Source organism: Phaethon aethereus, assembly GCF_964289735.1.
Source record: "Phaethon aethereus genome assembly, chromosome: W".
Lineage (NCBI taxonomy): Eukaryota > Metazoa > Chordata > Aves > Phaethontiformes > Phaethontidae > Phaethon > Phaethon aethereus.
Genome location: NC_138581.1, coordinates 32,903,225 through 32,926,809, shown reverse-complemented (window position 1 = coordinate 32,926,809; position 23,585 = coordinate 32,903,225).

Genomic DNA, 23,585 nt, shown 5'->3' with positions numbered 1-23,585 from the left:
CTTGGAATTAACAAAGTATGATATACTTAGCTGGTTTAAAAAAAAATGGGTAACCAAGTTCAGAAACAACACTTAACTTAGAGGGAAACTAGCAATTTAAGGATATAGAATGACCTTAACATCCTTAAATTTACATCAGCAAGGAAGGAGAAGTAGAGAAAGTAGAATGATTTTTTAAAATTATTCCTATCCAGGGAAGCGCCTTGCTATGTGACCATACCATCAGAAAAATATTTTCAGATTCTGATTTTGCAAACAGATTTACAGGGACAACATTTTACAAGAGAACACCGCAAAAGTGGGATTCTTCACTTGCACTAGAGTTAGAGTCAGGGGCTTCAGGGGTTTTTGCGCTTTTTATTAAAGAATTGAGGTTAGGAAGAAAAGTTCCAGCTGAAAGCCACAGCTAAAAAAGAAATAGAGGACAAGAAAGGAAAAGACAAGTCTGCTGAGCCATTTCCATCAAAAGGGAAAATTAACACACTTTCAAAATAGTCAGACTACTTTCCTGTCTAGTTCATCGTAACAAGGACGGCATTTATCAACTTGGATAGGGTTTGAGCATCCCGTTGCTCCAGCAAATGTTTAGGCAACACATGTGTATTAGGGTGGTTTTGAGGATTCCTGAGAAGGGTAGACACATATACACAGACTACAAGGGGAAAAGCAATAAGCATTTATTACCTACAAGCATGCGTTACACTAAGGGTATCTTGCAAAGCAATTGTCTTAGCGACCCGAGGACTGTGAGGAAGATGGCCCATCCGTACATTCAAGTGTCGACTTGTGACGCGAGCTCAGCCCAGCAGTCGATAGGTTGTTGGGATCACCCTGCAAGGGCTCGACCTTAAGGAGAACGAGCTGTGGCATTGAGAAGCTGGTAAACAGCTGGATATCTGCACAGCTCGGCCTTCAGGAGAAGGAGCTGTGGCATTGAGAAGCTGGTAAACAGCTGGACATCTGCAGGGCTCAGCCTTGAGGAGAAGCAGCTGTGGTAAACAACTAAGAGGAAGTAAAGGAGCGTGTGGACACCTGCAGGCAGCGAATCCTGACTGTGGAGAAGTGCGTGAACTGTGTGTGGTAACCAACCAGGACGTATTTTGTGGTGCATGAAAGAGTTGTAACTGCATTAAAAGCGGACACTTGTAGCAATAAAGGCCTTTGGCCTGAAACCCCGCCAGAGTCCATGCCCTGTTACTCCACAAATAGCGCCCAACGTGGGGCACAAATCATAGGAAGAGACGACCGGTGGAGTAGCCCACCTGAGGAGAAAATAGCAGCGGACCAGAGAGCTGCAGGGGAAAATAGCAGCGGACCAGAGAGCTGCAGTCAGGACGAATAATCACCAAAGAGGTGAGCAGCTGGGGACGTTAAGTAATGGGGTCGCAAATATCTTCAGAAGAAAAAGCAACCCTTTGTATTATAGTAAAAATTTTGAAGAAAAGGGGGATTACTTATGATGAACAAACTTTGCGATTATTGTTAGCATTTTTGAAGAGCCAAGGGCTAGCAGCAGACTCTGCAACAGTTTTTGAGCGAGATACTTGGGACAAAGCAGGGAAATTGGTGTTTGAGGCAGCCCCTAAAGGGGATCATACGGCTGCGAAAGTGTTAACAACCTGGCGATTAGTCAGAGACTCTATAAAGGCGATAAAATCAGAGCAGACAGCAGTGGCAGCAGCTGCCACTGCCACAGCCCCAGGAGACAAGGGAGGCCGAGCTGGGGATGATAACGAGCGACCCCCGCCCGCGCCCCCCTCCCACACCCCCGTCCCCCCCGCTAACGCAACCAACGGAGGTGGCGAGTCCTCCTTGGCCCCCGCCTCCTGACCCGGAACATGAGTGCTGGTCGCCTGTGCCGCAACAGGAGGGGGCTGCCTGGGGCGATCCTTCCCCCAAGTCAAGATATGACCCTGCCCAACATTGGCGAGGCATGAGACAAGAGGCCTTGGCAGAGGGGGAGGGGACGGAGCAAAGTGGGTACCAGCCAGGTCGGTACGGCCCGCAGTAAGACCAGAAGATCCTGTCACACGTCCCACAGACGCAGTCAACTCCGACGTACCGCCAGCTGATGCTTTCACTCTTTTGTATGGGGAATGACGGCTCGTTGACTGTTTCAGTGGCACTCCCTGGACGTTCAAGAGCAGGAACTTCAATATGCCATATTTGTAAAATGGTGTTGTGGGTTTTTTCTATGTCGTTGTAATTATTGTCACAAATGTATCATTTCTTTTGCAGGGAATCAAAGAGTATATTTGAATAAGACACTCTCCCCATGGTGTATACGGTGTAACAGAGTTGGGGGGATAGAGAATTTTGGGTAACTTGCAATCTGCCAGAAGTTTTTTGGGCGCTCGAAATAGGGCAACGACAACCTACCTCAAAAATGACTTTTTGCAACAACCAAGCAGACCCAAAAGAATGGAGTGGTCATATGCTAATAGATACGGGAGTGGATGGAACCGTTATTTCCAGCAGGGACTGGCCTGCAACCTGGCCAACACATAATCCAGCCCATGGGTTGATTGGGGTTGGAGGCGTCTCTAATACCATGCAAAGTTCAGTACTCTTGCAATGTAAGAACCCAGATGGGTATACAGTAACAGTAAAATCATATGTAGCTCCAGTGCCAATCAATTGGCTAGGGAGAGACGTTTTGGGACAAATGAGTCATGTTCTAAGTATCACTCCTGAACATTTTGTGGAGCAGCCATTGAGGAGCGACTAACACACAAATTGACATGGAAAACTGATACACCGGTTTGGGTGGATCAATGGCCACTAACTCAAGAAAAGGTCGCTAAGGTGCAATTAGAAAAGAAACATATTAAACCCACTACAAGTCCATGGAATACACTTGTATTTGTAATTCCAAAAAAAAAAAAAAAAAAATTCACAGAATGTGATGTTAAGAACCGAAATCAGAACATTGAACGATGTTCAAAAATTAGTGGGAGATTTGAATTGGATTCGTAATATTTGTGGAATAACAAATGTAGAAACGACACCATTGTTGAATCTGTTATCAAGACTTTGGAAGATTTAAATATGTTCATGTTTCAACTGATTGCTATTCTGCAGTAGTTTGGGCCACTGCACAAACAGGAGAAACTACTAGGCATGGACAAAAGCATTTGCGAGCTGCATTCGCAGCACATGGTATACCCCTACAGATTAAAACCGATAATGGTCCTGGTTATGTAGCCCAGTCAGCCCAACGATTTTTTGCTCAATGGGGAGTGACGCATGTTACTGGAATACCGCATTCCCCAACTGGACAAGCTATTGTTGAACGAATGAATCATCCCCTGAAGTGTTTATTGCAAAAACAAAAAGGGGGAGAGGCTACCACACCACCGCAAGAACGTTTGAATAAAGCCTTATATGTGTTAAATTATTTGCGTCTAGCAAAAGGAGAAACAGTACCTCCCATAATAAAACATGTAAAAGGAATGACAGGAAGTCTGTTTGAGTTAACACAAAATGTGCAAGTAAAAGTTAAAAATTTGGAAAAGAATATGTGGGAAGGACCTTTTCAACTGCTAACCTGGGGATGAGGTTATGCTTGTGTCATTACAGATTCTGGAACTCGTTGGGTGCCCGCAAAATGGGTAAAACCATGGGTGGAACAGTCACCATCGTCATTGTCAGACACATCTTGACGCTATCAGGTGTCATCGCAACCTGGATGCCACCTCAGCCAAAAGAAAATGTATGGGTAACATTAGCAAATCAAACAGGACAAGACACCTTCTGTTTGTCTCTTTCCTCCCCGGGCAATCCCTTTTCAATCTGCCAGAAGGGTTATGGTGGCTGTGTGGAGATCAATGGGCTGGGAAACAGCTGCCCGGGAACTGGTCAGGGGACTGTGCCATGGGCGTCCTAGTTCCTAATTTGAGAATTATCATTAGACAAACATGGAAAGCTTTAAGTCAAAGTGCTCTATAACTACAAATCCTTTGGTAAAATATAATATTGGTTTTCATAGCTTTATAGCTTCTATCGCTGGGTGTAGTACAACTAGAATTGTTTGCCTTGTAATATTCTGCTATTAATTTAAGCATAGTTGATATGTGACTGCTGGATTATGGTAAGATGCCGTGTGAACAAAGCCTACGAACCAATAGACGGGGTGGCTGTGGCGCGTGCAGCATGTCTGGCCAGCGGGCACATGCGCCATAGGCTCCCTGTGTGGAGAGGTGGCAACCGAGGTGTGTTCCGACACTCACTGGCCACGTGTGTCGAAACTCGTTCCTCTGCAAATGTGTAAATACCGGGATTTCCCGAAGGGCAGTGGGCCAGTGTACGGCGAGGCCACCGTTGCCTCCGTGGGGACGCCCACGTAAAGCTGGCACCTACCGACTGCTGGGCTGAGTTCGTGGCACAGGACGATACAAGAATGTACAGATGGTCCATCTTCCTCACAGTCCTCGGGTTGCGAATGATCCATCAGGTTTTGTTTATAGATAAACAAAAAGGGGGAGATGTTGGGATCACCCTGCACAGCTCGGCCTTGAGGAGAAGGAGCTGTGGCATTGAGAAGCTGGTAAACAGCTGGACACCTGCAGGGTTCAGCCTTGAGGAGAAGGAGCTGAGGTAAACAACTAAGAGGAAGTAAAGGAGCATGTGGACACCTGCAGACAGTGAATCCTGACTGTGGAGAAGTGCGTGGACTGTGTGTGGTAACCAACCAGGACGTATTTTGTGGCACGTGAAAGAGCTGTAACTGCATAAAAAGCGGACACTTGTAGCAATAAAGGTCTTTGGCCTGAAACCCCGCCAGAGTCCATGCCCTGTTACTCCACAGTAGGTGCCAGCTTTACGTGGGCGTCTCCACGGAGGCAACGGTGGCCTTGCCGTTGTCCTGGTTTCAGCCAGGATAGAGCTGGTTTTCTTCACAGAAGCCAGTGTGAGACTGTTTTGGATTTGGGATGAGAAACTGTTGATAATGTGCTGATGTTTTGGGTTGCTGCTGAGCAGTCAAGGACAGTCCAGCTTCTTGTGCTGGCCTGCCAGCGAGCAGGCTGGGGGTGCACGGGGAGCTGGGAGGGGACACAGCCGGGACAGCTGACCCAGACTGGCCAAAGAGATATTCCCTACCATACGACGTCATGCCCAGTACATAAACTGGAGTTGGCCGGGGGGCGGAAATCGCTGCTCGGGGACAGGCTGTCGATCGCCGGGTGGTGAGCAATTGCTGTATTGGGCATCACTTGTTCTTGTACATTCCTTTGTCGGTATTATCATTGTTGTTTCCTTCTTTCTTTCTGTCCTATTAAACTGTGTTTATCTCAACCCACAAGGTTTTTTTTTCCTAATTCTCTCCCCCACCCTACTGTGGGAGGGGCAGTGAGCGAGCGGCTGCGTGGTGCTTAGTTGCCGGCTGGGGCTAAACCACGACAGTCCTTTTTGGCGCCCAACGTGGGGCACGAGGCTTGAGATAATAACAGTTGCAGGTCACAATATCAGTTTATTTGATTTGCATGATGCTCTCGTCTTTGTTGTACATGTTAAGGATCGGTGTTGGTCTCTGCGGGCTGCTGTACTCGCCTGCGAGTTTTGTTTTTAGAGCACTGACCTTGAGCTTAATGTGGTATCATCTGAACTCTGTACTAAAGCCGTTACTGTATTTTGGCTACAGTCTTGTGGAGACGATTAGCAATTATACTTCTGCCTCTGAAAGGCTTTCTATGGAGGAAATGCAGAATGATACCTTTGCTACCCTCTATCATAACGTTTCCTCCTTCATCACAGTAATTTTTCCGTATTTTGAACACCCTTGGGTAGTTATAATACCTCTATTGCTACTTCTGGGGAACATTGTTTCGGTTTTGTCTAAGGTTGGCAAGCGATTTAAGAATATCACCCGGAGATCTGCCCCAAGGCTGGATAGTTATGAATGGCAGGGTGTGTGGAACAGCATGGGCAAATGCCTGGGGCGGTGGGCACCTCCGGTGTTTTGGAACTTCTCTCCCGAACAAGTGCAGAATCCTGATAAACTAGCAGAATATCTGGAAGAAGTATGCTGTCAGCCTGGCAGCTCCAAGGAGACACAAATCATTGCCATGTGCTGGGGCCTGGCCCATGCCTACCGAACCCTATTTAACACTATGCAAAGGGGAGAGGGGCTCTCTGGGTCTGATGGCAATGTGGCAGGCACTGTGACTACTCCAACCCCTGTGGCAGGCACTGTAGCTACTCAGACTGTTGCAGCTGAACCAGAGAACCAGCCCATCCCAGTATCAGTTGCCCCTGTACAAAAGAAGAAATCTTGGAAGCGGAAGTCAGCTCGTTTAGTAAGGGAGGAGGAAGATTCTGCTAAGAGGGAGGCAGAGGAAGCGAGTGAGGAGGCAGAGTGCTCTGAAGCAGGGCCATCACAAGGACTGAAGAGGGAAGAGAGCAGGTCATCGCTTGAAGAGGAGGAAGAGGAAGAACTCATAAAAGAGACGGTAACTACCCGATCTCTATCACTGAGTGAACTGCGAGATATGCGAAAGGATTTCAGCCGTCGTCCAGGTGAGCACATTGTCACCTGGCTGCTCCGATGCTGGGATAATGGGGCCAGTAGCCTGGAATTAGAGGGTAGGGAAGCCAAGCAGCTGGGATCCCTTTCTAGGGAAGGGGGCATTGACAAAGCAATTGGAAAAGGTGCACGAGTCCTCAGCCTCTGGAGACGACTCCTGTCGGGTGTGAAGGAAAGGTACCCCTTCAAGGAAGATGTTCTATGTCACCCAGGCAAGTGGACCACCATGGAGAAAGGTATCCAGTACCTGAGGGAGCTAGCGGTGCTGGAAGTGATTTATGGTGACTTGGACAATGGACAATCATCCAAAGATCCAGATGAAGTCAATTGCATGCAACCTATGTGGCGGAAGTTTGTACGGAGTGCACCATCATCATATGCCAACTCATTAGCAATAATGGCCTGGAAAGACGGAGAGAGACCAACGGTGGATGAATTGGCTGGCCAACTCCGGCAATACGAAGAAAGTCTCTCTTCCTCCCTACGGGCCTGCGTCTCTGCTGTAGAGAAACTGTCCCAGGAGTTCCGGCAATTCAAAGAGGATATGCCCTACCCTCCACCCATACGGACCAGTGTCTCAGCCATTAGGAGTAAGCGCTCTTCTGTTCAAGAGAGAAGATATAGAGGATACACACCACGAGCCACCCTGTGGTTTCAATTGCGTGACTACGGAGAGGACATGAGGAGGTGGGATGGAAAACCTACCTCGACCCTAGAGGCACGAGTACGTGAGCTGCAAGGGAAAACAATTACAAAAGGGCGTTCATGTTCCTCCAGAAAAATCGTCGCTCCACTTTCCAGTGGGCAGTTCCCCAGAAAGAATAGAAGAGCTGATCTCACCTCTGATCCTCTTGAGGGGACTTCTGATTCCTATTTACAAGAAGTGGGTAACGAGTACTATGAGCAGGATTAGAGGGGCCCTGCCTCCAGCCAGGCGGAGGAGAGGGATAACCGAGTTTATTGGACTGTGTGGATTAGATGGCCTGGCACATCAGACCCACAGGAATATAAGGCTTTAGTGGATACTGGTGCACAATGTACCTTAATGCCATCAAGCCATATAGGGGCAGAACCCATCTGTATTTCTGGAGTGACAGGGGGATCCCAACAGCTGACTGTGCTGGAGGCCGAAGTGAGCCTAACTGGGAATGAGTGGCAGAAGCACCCCATTGTGACTGGCCCAGAGGCTCCGTGCATCCTGGGCATAGACTATCTCAGGAGAGGGTATTTCAAGGACCCAAAAGGGTACCGGTGGGCTTTTGGTATAGCTGCCTTGGAGACGGAAGAAATTAAACAGCTGTCCACCTTGCCTGGTCTCTCAGAGGACCCTTCTGTGGTGGGGTTGCTCAGGGTCGAAGAACAACAGGTGCCGATCGCTACCACAACAGTGCACCGGCGGCAATATCGCACCAACAGAGACTCCCTGATCCCCATCCATGAGCTGATTCGTCGGCTGGAGAGCCAAGGAGTGATCAGCAAGACTCGCTCACCCTTTAACAGCCCCATATGGCCAGTGCGAAAGTCTAATGGAGAGTGGAGACTGACAGTAGACTATCGTGGCCTGAATGAAGTCACGCCACCACTGAGCGCTGCTGTGCCAGACATGCTAGAACTTCAATATGAACTGGAGTCAAAGGCAGCCAAGTGGTACGCCACCATTGATATTGCTAACGCGTTTTTCTCGATCCCTTTGGCGGCAGAGTGCAGGCCACAGTTTGCTTTCACCTGGAGGGGTGTCCAATACACCTGGAATCGACTTCCCCAGGGGTGGAAACACAGCCCTACCATTTGCCATGGGCTGATACAAACTGCACTGGAACAGGGTGAAGCTCCAGAGCATCTGCAATACATTGACGACATCATCGTATGGGGCAACACAGCAGAAGAAGTTTTTGAGAAAGGGAAGAAAATAATTCAAATCCTTCTGAAAGCTGGTTTTGCTATAAAACAAAGTAAGGTCAAAGGACCTGCACAAGAGATCCAGTTTTTAGGAATAAAATGGCAAGATGGACGTCGACAGATCCCAACGGATGTGATCAACAAAATAACAGCTATGTCTCCACCAACTAGCAAAAAAGAAACACAAGCATTTCTGGGCGTTGTGGGTTTCTGGAGAATGCATATTCCAAATTACAGTCTGATTGTAAGCCCTCTTTATCAAGTGACCCGGAAGAAGAATGATTTTAAATGGGGCCCTGAGCAACGACAAGCCTTCGAGCAAATTAAGCAGGAGATAGTTCATGCTGTAGCCCTCGGGCCAGTCCGAGCAGGACAAGATGTTAAAAATGTGCTCTACATGGCAGCCGGGGAGAATGGCCCTACCTGGAGTCTCTGGCAGAAGGCACCAGGAGAGACTCGAGGTCGACCTCTCGGGTTTTGGAGTCGAGGATATAGGGGATCTGAGTCCCGCTATACTCCAACTGAAAAGGAGATACTGGCAGCATATGAAGGAGTTCGAGCTGCCTCAGAAGTGGTTGGCACTGAAGCACAGCTCCTCCTGGCACCCCGACTGCCGGTGCTGGGCTGGATGTTCAAAGGGAGGGTCCCCTCTACGCATCATGCGACTGATGCTACGTGGAGTAAGTGGGTCGCGCTTATTACACAGCGGGCTCGAATAGGAAACCTTAATCGCCCGGGAATCTTGGAAGTGATCATGGACTGGCCAGAAGGCAAAGATTTTGGAATATCACCAGAAGAGGAGGTGGCGCGTGCTGAAGAGGCTCCACCATATAATGAACTGCCAGAGAATGAAAGGCAATATGCCCTATTTACTGATGGGTCCTGTCGTATTGTAGGCAAACATCGAAGGTGGAAAGCTGCTGTATGGAGCCCTACACGACGAGTCGCAGAAGCCGCTGAAGGACAAGGTGAATCAAGTCAGTTTGCAGAGGTGAAAGCCATCCAGCTGGCTTTAGATATTGCTGAACGAGAAAAATGGCCAGTACTCTATCTTTATACTGACTCATGGATGGTGGCAAATGCTCTATGGGGGTGGCTACAGCAATGGAAGCAGAGCAACTGGCAACGCAGAGGCAAGCCCATCTGGGCTGCTGAATTGTGGCAAGATATTGCTGCCCGACTAGAGAATCTGGTCATAAAAGTACGCCATGTAGATGCTCACGTACCCAAGAGTCGGGCCACCGAAGAACATCAAAACAACCATCAGGTGGATCAGGCTGCTAAGATTGAAGTGGCTCAGGTGGATCTGGACTGGCAACATAAGGGTGAATTATTTATAGCTCGGTGGGCCCATGACACCTCAGGCCATCAGGGAAGAGATGCAACATATAGATGGGCTCGGGATCGAGGGGTGGACCTGACCATGGACGCTATTGCACAGGTTATCCATGAATGTGAAACGTGTGCTGCGATCAAACAAGCCAAGCGGTTAAAGCCCCTCTGGTATGAAGGACGATGGTTGAAATATAAATATGGCGAGGCCTGGCAGATTGACTATATCACACTTCCACAAACTCGCCAAGGCAAGCGCTATGTGCTTACCATGGTGGAAGCAACCACCGGATGGCTGGAAACATACCCTGTGCCCCATGCCACCGCCCGGAACACTATCCTGGGCCTTGAAAAGCAAGTCTTATGGCGACATGGCACCCCCGAAAGAATTGAGTCGGACAACGGGACTCATTTCCGAAACAACCTCATAGACACCTGGGCCAAAGAGCACGGCATTGAGTGGGTGTATCACATCCCCTATCATGCACCAGCTTCCGGAAAAATTGAACGATACAACGGACTGTTAAAGACTACACTGAGAGCAATGGGTGATGGGACATTCAAACATTGGGATAAACATTTAGCAAAAGCCACCTGGTTAGTCAACACTAGGGGATCTACTAATAGAGCCGGCCCTGCCCAATCAAAACTTTTACGTACTGTAGAAGGGGATGAAGTCCCTGTGGTGCATGTGAGAAATATGCTGGGGAAGACAGTCTGGGTTACTCCTGCCTCAGGCAAAGGTAAACCCGTTCGTGGGATTGCCTTTGCCCAGGGACCTGGGTGCACTTGGTGGGTAATGCGGAAGGATGGGGAAGTCCGATGTGTACCTCAAGGAGACTTGATTTTGGGTGAAAATAGTCAATGATTTGAATTGTATTATGTTAATTGTTACACAATACAGTATGTCATTACTACTATGGTTGCTATCTACCATATCGATGGTATTACAGTAAGAATCACCCAGACTGATGAAGAATGAGCTTCACCGAAACTAAGCAACATGCAGCAGTGATGGAACCAGAACTGGCTTCAGCAGCTTGCGCCCAACAAATCCCTCGAGACCGACATCTTCGACCTGCAGATCATGGACATGGACCGTGCCAGATAACGATCCAACACCACATACCATCTCCCCTGCCCTGAGAGACTGCTATGATGGATGAAGCCCAGAGTCATGGACTGAATGAACTACACAGACATTTTAAAGTGATGGCCCATGGACTAAGAAAGTGATATCTGTGTGTATATATTAAAAGACAGGAAGAGTAATAATGAATAATTGGAATGTATTGAAAGTACAGGACCTGGGCATGACGTAAATGGTATGGAATAAGGGGTGGATACTGTCCTGGTTTCAGCCAGGATAGAGCTGGTTTTCTTCACAGAAGCCAGTGTGAGACTGTTTTGGATTTGGGATGAGAAACTGTTGATAATGTGCTGATGTTTTGGGTTGCTGCTGAGCAGTCAAGGACAGTCCAGCTTCTTGTGCTGGCCTGCCAGCGAGCAGGCTGGGGGTGCACGGGGAGCTGGGAGGGGACACAGCCGGGACAGCTGACCCAGACTGGCCAAAGAGATATTCCCTACCATACGACGTCATGCCCAGTACATAAACTGGAGTTGGCCGGGGGGCGGAAATCGCTGCTTGGGGACAGGCTGTCGATCGCTGGGTGGTGAGCAATTGCTGTATTGGGCATCACTTGTTCTTGTACATTCCTTTGTCGGTATTATCATTGTTGTTTCCTTCTTTCTTTCTGTCCTATTAAACTGTGTTTATCTCAACCCACAAGGTTTTTTTTTCCTAATTCTCTCCCCCACCCTACTGTGGGAGGGGCAGTGAGCGAGCGGCTGCGTGGTGCTTAGTTGCCGGCTGGGGCTAAACCACGACACCGTACACCGATCCCCCTGCTCTTCGGGAAATCCCGGTATTTATACATTTGCATAGGAGCGGGTTTCGACACACGTGACCAGCGAGTGCCGGAACACGCCTCTGTTGCTGACTCTCAGCATAGGGAGACTATGGCATATGCGCCCGCTGGTCAGGCACGCTGCACACACCATAGCCATCCCATCTATTGGTTCATAGGCTTTGTACACGTGGCATATTATCAATCATGGTTAAGCCAATAGCAAGATGTTGGAAGGATTCCTCCCTCCACGTCCTCCCCTAGTATTGTTCAGCTTTCTTATCTCTGTGAGAACCTATCTGGTTTCTCTCACCCAGCCTGTTATCTACTTCTCACCCAGCTATCTGTTTTTCTCACTGTGCTAATTGCGGTGTTCTTGTAACCAAGGTGGTAGGGAATTAAAATAAAATAGGGTTAGAAAATAGGTTTGTGAATTTGTAGCAAGTTGTAACTATAAGAACAGTATGCACCAGCAATGCTGCTCGAGAACCCACCTAACCCTTCCCATCTTGATTTAATTATCAAGGAGTTAAGTGTAACACTGTGATCATGGTACTATGTTTTGTTCTAATAACAAGTAGCTAGAAAGAAGGAACACCTTGGTCAGTTCTACGGTCTGGTGGGTAGGTAATTATTCATTCTATAGTCTTGTCTTAAAACAAAGGACTGTGGGGTGAATGATTGCATATTGGACCGACAGTCCGTGAAGGTCTATTTAGTGTTGCCAAGCTTAAGTGAACTTTGTAGGAAAGGTAATTCCGGCAGGGGGAGATCGCGACCACCGACTCAGAGACCACCCACTCAAGAAACCCTCCGACTCAAAAGATCAAGGAAGTAAAATCTCAAGAAATTATAGTGAGCATGCGTGGTCATTTACATGTGAGGCGAGGAATATTTAACCAATCGTTTGGACACTTGATGAATATGTATTAATCTTGCCTATAAATGTTTGATTTTTTAACTGATCGAGGAACACGATTTAGGAGGAGCTATCCCCCGTGTTCCCGGCGCCGTGAATAAAGAATGCCTGCCTTTTAACACTACATTGGTGTTACGAGGTTTATTCCCGATTTTGGTGACATTCTCATGGGCCGAAAGTCCATCTTTTAACACCTCTGCTGTGGTTTTCTCACTGCCTTCTTCTCACTCAGTGTCCAACTACGGACCTAAATCCCATCTTTTAACCCCTCCGTATACATGCCACCGCGTGGTCTGTGGTTGGAACACAATGCTTTTTTACTATTCTTCTCATGGGCCAAAAGTCCACCTTTTTAAACCCTCTGCTGTGGTTTTCTCGGCTATCTACTTCTTACCCAGGGTCCAACTACGGACCAAAATCCCATCTTTTAACCTCTCCATATACATGCCACCGCGTGGTCTGTGGTTGGAACATGATGCTATTCTCCAAAATTCCACCTTTTTAACCCCTCTGCCAGTGTCCAACTCCGGACCAAAATCCCATCTTTTAACCCCTCTGTATACAACATGGAAATTGTAATAAATATCATGGTGAACCTTGATTAATCTAGGATTATTTTCAGTAGATTTAATAATCTTAATTCTTTAATGGTTTAGAGAGCCAGTGTTGCTAGCAGAGCAAAGATGAGGAGAACTCTGTAACAAAGCAAATTTGTTGCAAACTCTACTCTCCTGCAAATACTTAAAATTTACTTTTAAATAAATTCATATATCCATATATCATACATAAAATAATTTAAATGGAAATTTTTTTAATGTGCAAGAGAAAAGCATTAATCTATAATGTTGGAAAGATTCTATTCTCATCCTGCTCTTATTGAAGAAAAGCTTGGGTTTAGAAAATAAGCTTTATAAAAGCCAAAATAATCTTTTCACTGGGGGTCCCTTTTTTGCTAACTGAAATAACATGTATTTATTATTGGACCATATTCCTAGACATGGAAATTTCAGGCATGCTTTGAAAGAAACAATGTCTTTTGCAACTTCACTGCAGTACAAGAAACTAGAATTGAGCATCAAAATGAGCCAGCGGCAAGCTTTGCAACTTTGTTCAGAAACTGGACAAATACTGACAAATAAACTCTGTTCCCTAAAATATCTGAACAGTTTCAGTCCCAGCCATTTAGAGCTTCCCATGGCCTAGGAGCAGGAAAGGAAGAATTTCAGAAAGACACACGGTCACAGAACGCTCCATCTCACTACAGAGATCAAACCCTATGAAGATTTTCATGTGAGAACAACAGAATTTGGACTTCCTGTCAAATGCATGAGTGCAGTGATCATCAAATGCTCACAAAACTCTTTCTCCATAATGAAAATACACACTATTTTTGTTCAAAAAGCTAAGTATACCATACAGAATTAACTTTAAGTGTCATGATATTGTGTCCATGGGACATGTGTTGTGAATCAGGAATACATTTTGTTTTAACTTTATAGTATTTCACATTTCACTCTGGCAAAGAAGCCTTGGAGCCCGTTATAAATAATTTATTTTACACTCTAAAAAAAAGACAGATTCACTATAACTAGAAAATCAAAGCTGTTTGACTAAATTACTTCCTTACATAAAAATATTCACGTCCTATTTTAAAATTATAATTAATTTTGTATTTTACCATTTGATTGAGATGGAAATGTTTAGGTATTCCAAAAAAAAGCAAAATATGTTATTTACCAATTACTTTGCACAGCAAAATATGAATTCAGAGTGAGAGCGTGATAATTAGATGCAATGTCTGTGTGCCTATGTGATTCACTAAAGTATTTTTCTGAATTCTATTTTCGTTAACAGTTTTGGAAATCTATAATTTTCTATTTATGTATCCAAGGACTTAACTATGGCATTTTCTACACTGCAAAAAAAGAGAAACTATTCAACTGAAGGAGATTAGAAGTAACAAAAAGTGCAATGTGAGAAATTTCTAAGCATGAGTGAATCTTATACAAAAAAAGTGCATTAGCCTTGACATGTCACCTCTGGATTTCTTCAAAGATCAGCCCTGGGAAGAGATGGCTGTTGGCCAGCTTCTTCACAGATACATGCAAATGGCATTCACTGCAGATACACACAACTGGAACTAGATGATTTCGGTATACAATGAAATTTCACAGTATAAACTACAAATCCAACTCTCTTTGGCAAAATTCAGAGCAGTTATGTCAAACTCCGAGTAGGAGTTTAACATTCAATGTATTATTCTGGATCTACAAGCAAACTACATCCCTGGAAGACGGGGATGGAGAGCAGAATAAACTCCCCATAATCTGGGAGGAAGCAGTTAAGGACCTGCTATGCCACCTGGACACCCACAAGTCTATGGGGCCTGATGGGATTCACCCAAGAGTACTGAGAAAGCTGGTGGAGGAGCTTGCCACTCTCCGTCATTTATAAGCAATCATGGTTAACAGGGGAGGTCCCAGATGACCGGAGGCTTGCCAATGTGACTCCCATCTACAAGAAAGGCCGGAAGGAGGATCTCAGGAACTACAGGCCTGTCAGCCTGACCTCGGTACCAGGGAAGAATATGGAGAGGTTCATCTTGAGTGCGCTCACAGGGCATGTGCAGGACAACCAAGGGATCAGGCCCAGCCAGCATGGGTTCATGAAAGGCAGGTCCTGCTTGACCAACCTGATCTCCTTCTATGACCAGGTGACCCGCCTAGTGGATGAGGGAAAGGCTGTGGATGTTGTCTACCTGGACTTTAGCAAAGCCTTTGACAGCGTCTCCCACAGCATTCTCCTGGAGAAACTGGCAGCTCATGGCTTAGACATGTGTACCCTTCGCTGGGTAAAGAACTGTCTGGACGGCCAAGCCCAGAGAGTTGTGGTGAACGGCGTTAAATCCAGCTGGCGGCCGGTCACAGGCGATGTTCCCCAGGGCTCGGTTCTGGGGCCGGTCTTGTTCAATATCTTTATAGATGATCTGGATGAGGGGATTGAGTGCTCCCTCAGTAAGTTTGCAGATGACACCAAGTTGGGTGGGAGTGTTGATCTGCTGGAGGGTAGGAGGGCTCTGCAGAGGCATCTGGACAGGCTGGATCGATGGGCAGAGGTCAACTGTATGAGGTTTAATAAGGCCAAGTGCCAGGTCCTGCACTTGGGTCAGAACAACCCCATGCAATGCTACAGGTTTGGGGAGGAGTGGCTGGAGAGCTGCCCGGTAGAAAAGGACCTGGGGGTGCTGGTTGACAGCCAGCTGAATATGAGCCGGCAGTGTGCCCAGGTGGCCAAGAAGGCCAACAGCATCCTGGCCTGTATCAGAAATAGTGTGGCCAGCAGGAGTAGGGAAGTGATCATGCCCCTGTACGCTTGGTCAAGCATTGGAACAGGCTGATCAGGGAGGTGGTGCAGTCGCCATCACTGGAAGTATTCAAAAAACGTGTAGATGTGGCGCTACAGGATATGGTTTAGTGGTCATGGTGGTGGTGGGTTGACAGTTGGACTTGATGATCTTAAAGGTCTTTTCCAACCTTAATGATTCTGTGATTCTATGATTCTCCTTTCAGAGACCCCCATAGGCATATGTGGAATTTGTTTTTACAGCAGCGAGATATTCTTTCGAACACAGGAAGCTATGAAGTGACATTTTGGATGCTACACAAATGAATACGTACTTTCAAAAATCAATAGACGATCTATTCTAGATATAAGGAAAGTGAAAGCCTTTCTTTTGAAAACGAAAGGTTTGATAGTAACACTGTCCATTATTCCTCAGCCATTTCTATTTTCATGTCCTAGAGTTACACAAAAAGAACACGAGAGCCAATCCATACATAGCCCTGCCATTCAGGCTGTCAAAGGATAGAGGATTTTGCAATGATGCTGAGGATATAGGGGACATAGAATCATCGAATCATAGAATATTTTGGATTGGAAGGGTCCTTCAAAGGCCATCTAGTCCAACCCCCCTGCAATGAGCAGGGACATCTTCAACTAGATCAGGTTGCTCAGAGACCCATCCAACCTGACCTTGAACGTTTCCAGGGATGGGGCATCTACCACCTCTCTGGGCAACCTGTTCCAGTGTTTCACCTCCCTCATTGTAAGAAATTTCTTCCTTATAGCTGCTCTAAATCTACCCTCTTTTACTTTAAAACCATTACCTCTTGTCCTACTGCAACAGGCCCTGCTACAAAGTCTGTCCCCATCTTTCTTATAAGCCCCCTTTAAGTACTGGAAGGCTGCAGTAAAGTGTCCCCGGAGCCTTCTCTTCTCCAGACTGAACAACCTCAACTCTCTCAGCCTTTCTTCATAGGAGAGGTGTTCCATCCCTCTGATCATTTTTGTGGACCTCCTCTGAACCCTCTCCAACAGGTCCACATCTTTCCTGTGCTGAGGGCTCCAGAGCTGGATGCAGTACTCCAGGTGGGGTCTCACCAGAGTGGAGTAGAGGGGCAGAATCACCTCCCTGAACCTGCTGGCCACGCTTCTTTTGATGCAGCCCAGGATATGGTTTGCCTTCTGGGCTGCGAGCGCACATTGCCGGCTCATGTCCAGCTTTTCATCCACCAGTACCCCCAAGTCCTCAGCAGGGCTGCTCTCGATCCCTTCATCCCCCAGCTTGTACTGATACCAGGGGTTGACCCAACCCAGGTGCAGGACCCTGCACTTGGCCTTGTTGAACGTCATGAGGTTCACATGGGCCCATTACTCAAACTTTTCCAGGTCCCTCAGGCGTGTCAACTGCACCACACATCCTGGTGTCATCTGCAAACTTTCTGAGGGTGCACTTGATCCCGCTATGTCATTGTTGCAGATATTAAACAGTACTAGTCCCAAGACAGACCCCTGAGGGACACCACTCGTCACCGATGTCCATCTGGACATTGAGCCATTGACCACCACCCTCTGGGTGCGACCGTCCAAGCAATTCCTCATCCACCCAACAGTCCACCCATCAAATCCATATCTCTCCAATTTAGAGAAAAGGATGTTGTGCGGGACCGTGTCAAAGGCCTTACAGAAGTCCAGATAAACGACATCGGTAGTTCTTCCCTTGTCCACTGATGTGGTCACTCCATCACAGAAGGCCACTAGGTTGGTCAGGCAGGACTTGCCCTTGGTGAAGCCATGCTAACTGTCTTGAATCCCCTCCTTGTCCTCCATGTGCCTTAGCATAGCTCCTTATTCTTTGCATCCCTTTACAAGTTCAGCTCCAGCCGCGCCTTGGCCTTCCTGACCCCATCCCTACACAACCGGACAGTGTCCCTGTACTCATCCCATGATACCTGTCTCTGCTTCCATTGCCTGTGCATTTCATTCTTGCCCTTTAGTTTGACCAGAAGGTTTCGACTCAGCCATGCCAGCCTTTTGTCTTCCTTTCCTGATTTCTTATACCTGGGGACGGAGAGCTCTTGTGCTCTGTGGAAAGCATCCTTAAAGATCTGCCAACTCTTTTTTGCTCCCTTGTCCCTGAGGGCAGTTTCCCATGGGGTCCTATTGACTAACTCCCTGCAGAGCTGGAAATTTATTCTTAACAAACAAATTGTTCCATTTGCAGAGGAATACTAAAGTGACTACTTTTTTTTTTTGAGGCTGTGTCTGTCAACCTGTGCAATCTGTGACAGATACATTGCATGGCATTTCACTCAGAGGTAGAACCTACTGTAAATGTATTTCCTCTTCTGGATTTCTGTATTTTTTATCTATTTGTGCCCTTTGGGTTTTTGCATGCTTTGCTTCTATATTTTTAGAATTTCTTTGAATCACTGGTTGACTCTTCAAAGAAGCTACAAGAATAATTTGCCTGCAGTGACCTACCCAAAGTAAAAGAGCAATGGAGAAACAAGGGTTAAAAGCCCCTTCTAGACATCTGTTTTCTACTCAGCTCCACAAAGGTAAATATTTCCACTTAATTTACTGCGAAGTTTTGCCTGAGTTGAGATTGAGCAGAAACTGTGTGAAAGCCTTCTTATATTGCAGTCATACAGTAATGGAACAATTCTTTGGGGTAATCAATAACACAAGAAACTTTTAATTTTTTTTTTTGTCAAGGTTTATTTTCTCTGAGGTTAACATCAGTGTACTCTAACAAGTGAAACCATGGCATCACAAGAGCACAGATGACCTGTGTGTTGAAGTGTCCAAGTATCTTGAGCGTTAGACATAAGTGGAGCCATTCTTCTGCTCTGCATACCAGCTGTTACCTTCAGCTGTATTTGAGTCTCATTTGAGTGCATCAGAAATCCTGAAGTGAATAATTTTTGGTCATCAGTACATTCATCCAAAACAAAACACATAAAGAACCCAACACAAAGCAAAGATTTTTACAAAAGGTCAAATTCTGCAAGCTTTATCTGTGCTTCAACCAGGAAGGTTCCCACATCAGCTAGAGAATCCTTTCAGAGTAAATTATCTGGTAAGAGTTCATACATATATATAGTAACAGTACCACATTCAAATTTTTATCTGTTTTAGATTTAATGAAATTATTTTTACTTGAGCAAGGACCAAAATATATTTCTTTTGCTCTTCTTTTGTGCTTCTCCTGAGGAATTTACAAATGGAAAAGCAATATTCTTTAGCTCTGTGTGCCAGCATTTATGCACTACTTACATTCAGAATACCATTAATTGCCTGGGAAATATTTATAGAAGCAACTCTAATTACCAGGTAGAAAGGAAAATGTTAATGCAATCAGATTGCTGACCTTGTGGCTCCATCATGTCCATAAATCTTGTTCAGAATTGCCACTGAGGCTAATGCGAGTTGGTATGAAAAATGGCACTGGAGCTTAAAATAGGTGTATGACTTATTACAGCAAAATAAAATAAGTAATCCTTTTGAAAAAGTTGCATCTAAATTGCAAATTACTTCATGTCACCAGGGATCTGGAGCTCTTTTCTTGCTTCCATTTATTTTTTTTAAACAAAAGACTTTCCCCAACACACACACATTTAGGGAGGGGTTTAAAAAAATAGGAAAACAAAGCAATTCTGAGCCTGAGTTGTCCATTTGTTCTCATTATAGAGAGGAAACTGGTTTTGTACCTTGTAAAAGGTGCAGGCAGGAGTTTAACAAGTTGTCCTGGTTTCAGGCAGGGTAGAGTTAATTTTCTTCACAGAAGCTAGTGTGAGGCTATGTTTTGGATTTGGGATGGGAAAATGTTGATAACGTGCTGATGTTTTGAGTTGTTGCTAAGTAGTCAAGGACAGTCCAGCTTCTCTTGCTGGCCTGCTAGCAAGAAGGCTGGGGTGCACGGGAAGCTGGGAGGGAACACAGCCAGGACAGCTGACCCAGGCTGGCCAAAGAGATATTCCATACCATATATGTCCCAATCCAATGTCGGGGGAGGTTTCGATATGATCCCGAGAGCGAGATTAAGACACAAACGAGGTCAAATGCCGTATACCCAAGACAGCTTTTATTATCAAAAGTAAAGAATTAGTAGCGATAGGACAGAATGGAATAAAAAGGCAGAAATCAAGCAAGCATTCGGGATTGAGTTGCAAGGATAGTCACCACCATGGATCCGCGGTGTCCCGGGGTCCAAGTCTCTTGATGTTTTCGGTGGTGGGTGATTGTGCTCGGAGGCGTCCGGCACGCACACGGTCTTGTCTTGGCAGTCCCTTTTTCTCTCATTCAAGGCCTGCAATTTAGCATATCTTCGCATTCCTGCATATGCACATACGCTTCATGGTGGGTGGCTCCAGCCTCGCTCCTCACATGTAGCCGTTATCTTGGCAGGGTGTTTTTCATCCTTGTAGCCATCCTTATCTTGGATAAACAATCTTTGAGACAAATGTTTTATGATTCAGTCTCTCACACCACCCCGTGGCTCAAAGATTGCTTCAGGACCCATGGCGGTTTTGAGAAAATATAGTTATGTAGAAAAGGCCAGAAAAGAGCATTTCATACAATCTGCGCTACTGACAGTGTGGTTCGACGCACAGCGCAAATTTGTTTAACACCGTCAGGTGAAACAGTGGTTACGAATTGCATTTTGGTTACAACATGTTGAATTAACTGTATAAAACACGGAATAATACAGGGTAAAAACAACAACATGGCAAAAGCACATAACAAATAAAATAGGACTCTCTTAAACCAGGGGCCACCTGGGAGCCAAGAAAACAAGTCAATGTACCACCCTTTCCATGTTTGCACAGGAACATGGGCCAGTTTTCATATTCCTGCGGTAATTTGTTCAACAATTTTCCCACTGTTATCAATTTTTAAGGAACAGTTAGAATCATTCAGTTTGCCAAAAACACCCCCTTCTTCGGCGAGCAGGTAATTGAGAACCATGCGGTGCTGGAATATTGCTGTTCGCATTTGTGTGGCCTGGTCAGCTAATAGATCCAGGGTGTCACCGAAATCGGGAATAAACCGAGTCTGGTATGGTTTACCATACAGGACTTCATATGGACTTATACCGTCTCTTGATCTTGGTTGGATCCTGATTCTCAAGAGAGCTAGTGGTAAAGCCTGTGGCCGCTTCAAAGATGTTTCCTGACAAATTTTACTTATTTGTCTTTTCAACATTTGATTCAATCTCTCAATTTTTCCACTTGATTGTGGCCTCCAAGGGGTATGTAAGTCCCATTTTATACCCAAAATTTTACTGATCTGTTGAACTACATCTGCCACAAAGCGTGGTCCCCTATCAGAAGACATTCCCAATGGCACTCCAAATCTTGGTATTATTTCCTTCAACAACACTTTAACTACCTCTCTAGCTTTGTTGGTGCGGCAAGGGAAGGCCTCTGGCCATCCAGAAAATGTATCAATTAGTACTAATAAATACCTGTATCCATTCTGACTGGGTAACTCAGAGAAATCAATTTGCCAATAATCTCCTGAAGAATTTCCTTGTTTTATCATTCCTAGAGGTGGCCTCTTTTGGTTCATGGGGTTATTTTTAAGGCAGATTGGACATTTAGCTATTATTGATTTAACTGTTCCTGTCATTCCTACACATACTACAGATGTTTTTAAACTTGAAACCATTGCATCTACTCCCCAGTGTGTTTGTTCATGTTTTTCCTTTGCGAGTTCTGTCATAATTTGCGGGGTTACTATCACCTGTTTTTCTGATGTCACCCACCATCCCTCTGCATTTTGTGATGCTTCTAATTGTTTTGCTAATTGCTCATCCACTTTTTTTGTACTTCGGTTTGAAATCTAATAATTTTGTTTGTTTTACTGGTACTAGTGCAAGGATAACTCGTTCTGCGGCCTCTTTTGCAGCTTTGTCTGCCAATCGATTACCTATATTTACAGCCGTCTAACCAAATTGATGAGCTTTACAATGCATTACTGCCACTTCCTTTGGTTTTTGCACATCTTCCAAGAGTTGGACAATTTCTTCTTTACACTTGATTGATGTTCCTTGGGCTGACAGCAATCCCCTTTCTTGCCAGAAGGGCTCCATGAGCATGGATCACACCAAATGCATATTTAGAATCAGTCCAAATATTTACCCTTTTTCCTTCAGCTATTTGCAGAGCCCGCCTCAATGCCACTAATTCTGCTTTCTGTGCTGAGGTACTTACAGGTAGTGTCCTTGATTCCAATACCTCAGAGGTGGTGACGACAGCATACCCAGCCATTCGTTTTCCTTCTCGTACAAAAGTGCTTCCATCTGTGTATAGCTCCAGATCAGGGTTTTGCAGGGGTTCATCTCTCAAGTCTGGTCTGCTGGAATAAACTTGCTCAAGAGTTAACAAACAGTCATGCTCTAAATTTCCTGTTGAATTTTCTGTTGGTAAAAATATTGCTGGATTAACAATCGGTGTGGTTTTCAATTCCACATCATCTTGTTCCAATAGGACAACCTGATATTTCAGCATTCTGCTGGGGAATAGCCAGTGACCCCCCTTTTGCTCTAGAACAGTTATTACCATATGTGGTACGTACACCACCATCTTTTGGCCCATGATCAGTTTTCGAGCTTCTTGGATCAGCAATACCGTTGCCGCTACAGCATGTAAACATCCTGGCCATCCTTTAATCACGTTGTGAAGTTGTTTAGAGAAGTACCCCACTGGTCATTTCCAGGGTCCCAGCCGTTGCGTCAGCACTCCAAGAGCCAGATGTTGCCTTTCATGTGCAAACAACTCAAAAGGTTTGGTCACATCAGGTAATCCTAGTGCAGGTGCCATCATTAATGCCTTTTTCAGTTCTTTGAATGATTTCTGACATTGAGGTGTCCAAGTCAGATACTGATCTTTGGATTCCATTAAAGCCTCATACAGTGGCTTTACATACAGTCCATAATCCAAAATCCAAAGTCGACACCACCCAATCATTCTCAGAAAAGTTCTCAATTCTTTCGGGCTACTTGGTTCAGGAATTTGACAGATAGCTTCTTTTCTTTCATTTCCCAATTGTCTCTGTCCTTGGGATATTTCAAATCCCACATAAATTACTGTTTCTTTTCCTATTTGGACCTTATTTCTGGAGACTCTATATCCTCCTTGGCCTAGGAAATTTAGTAAACTGATAGCAGAACACTTCCCTTTTGGTCCCGTCTCTTCCATATCTTTAATTCCTTGGCCAATTGATTCCCAAATATCGTAGGGCTATGTTTGAATACTTGTGGAAGTGTAACCAAGGTGATGGGGGAATCAAACGATAATTAGAAAATAGGATAGTAATAAAAGACGTAACTATAGGAATAGGTTACGCATTAGTGTTATGCACCAGCAATGCTGCTTAAGAGTCCATTTAACCCTTTCCATCTTGATTTAGTCATCAAGGGATTAAGGTGTAACATTGTGATCATAGTACTATTTTGTTTTAATAATGAGTAGATAGGAAGAAGGAACAACTTCGATGAAATGTAATTCTGCTGCACTTATATCCATATTTTAAAGAAAGATACAACACTGAAGAAACATCCAGAGTGTAGTGCGGCTGGTATGCGAGGAATCCAGTCCACGGGAGTTCCCTAGGCCTCTAACTTTAGATGTTGCCACACCAGGAGAGCTTGGTGTGCTGA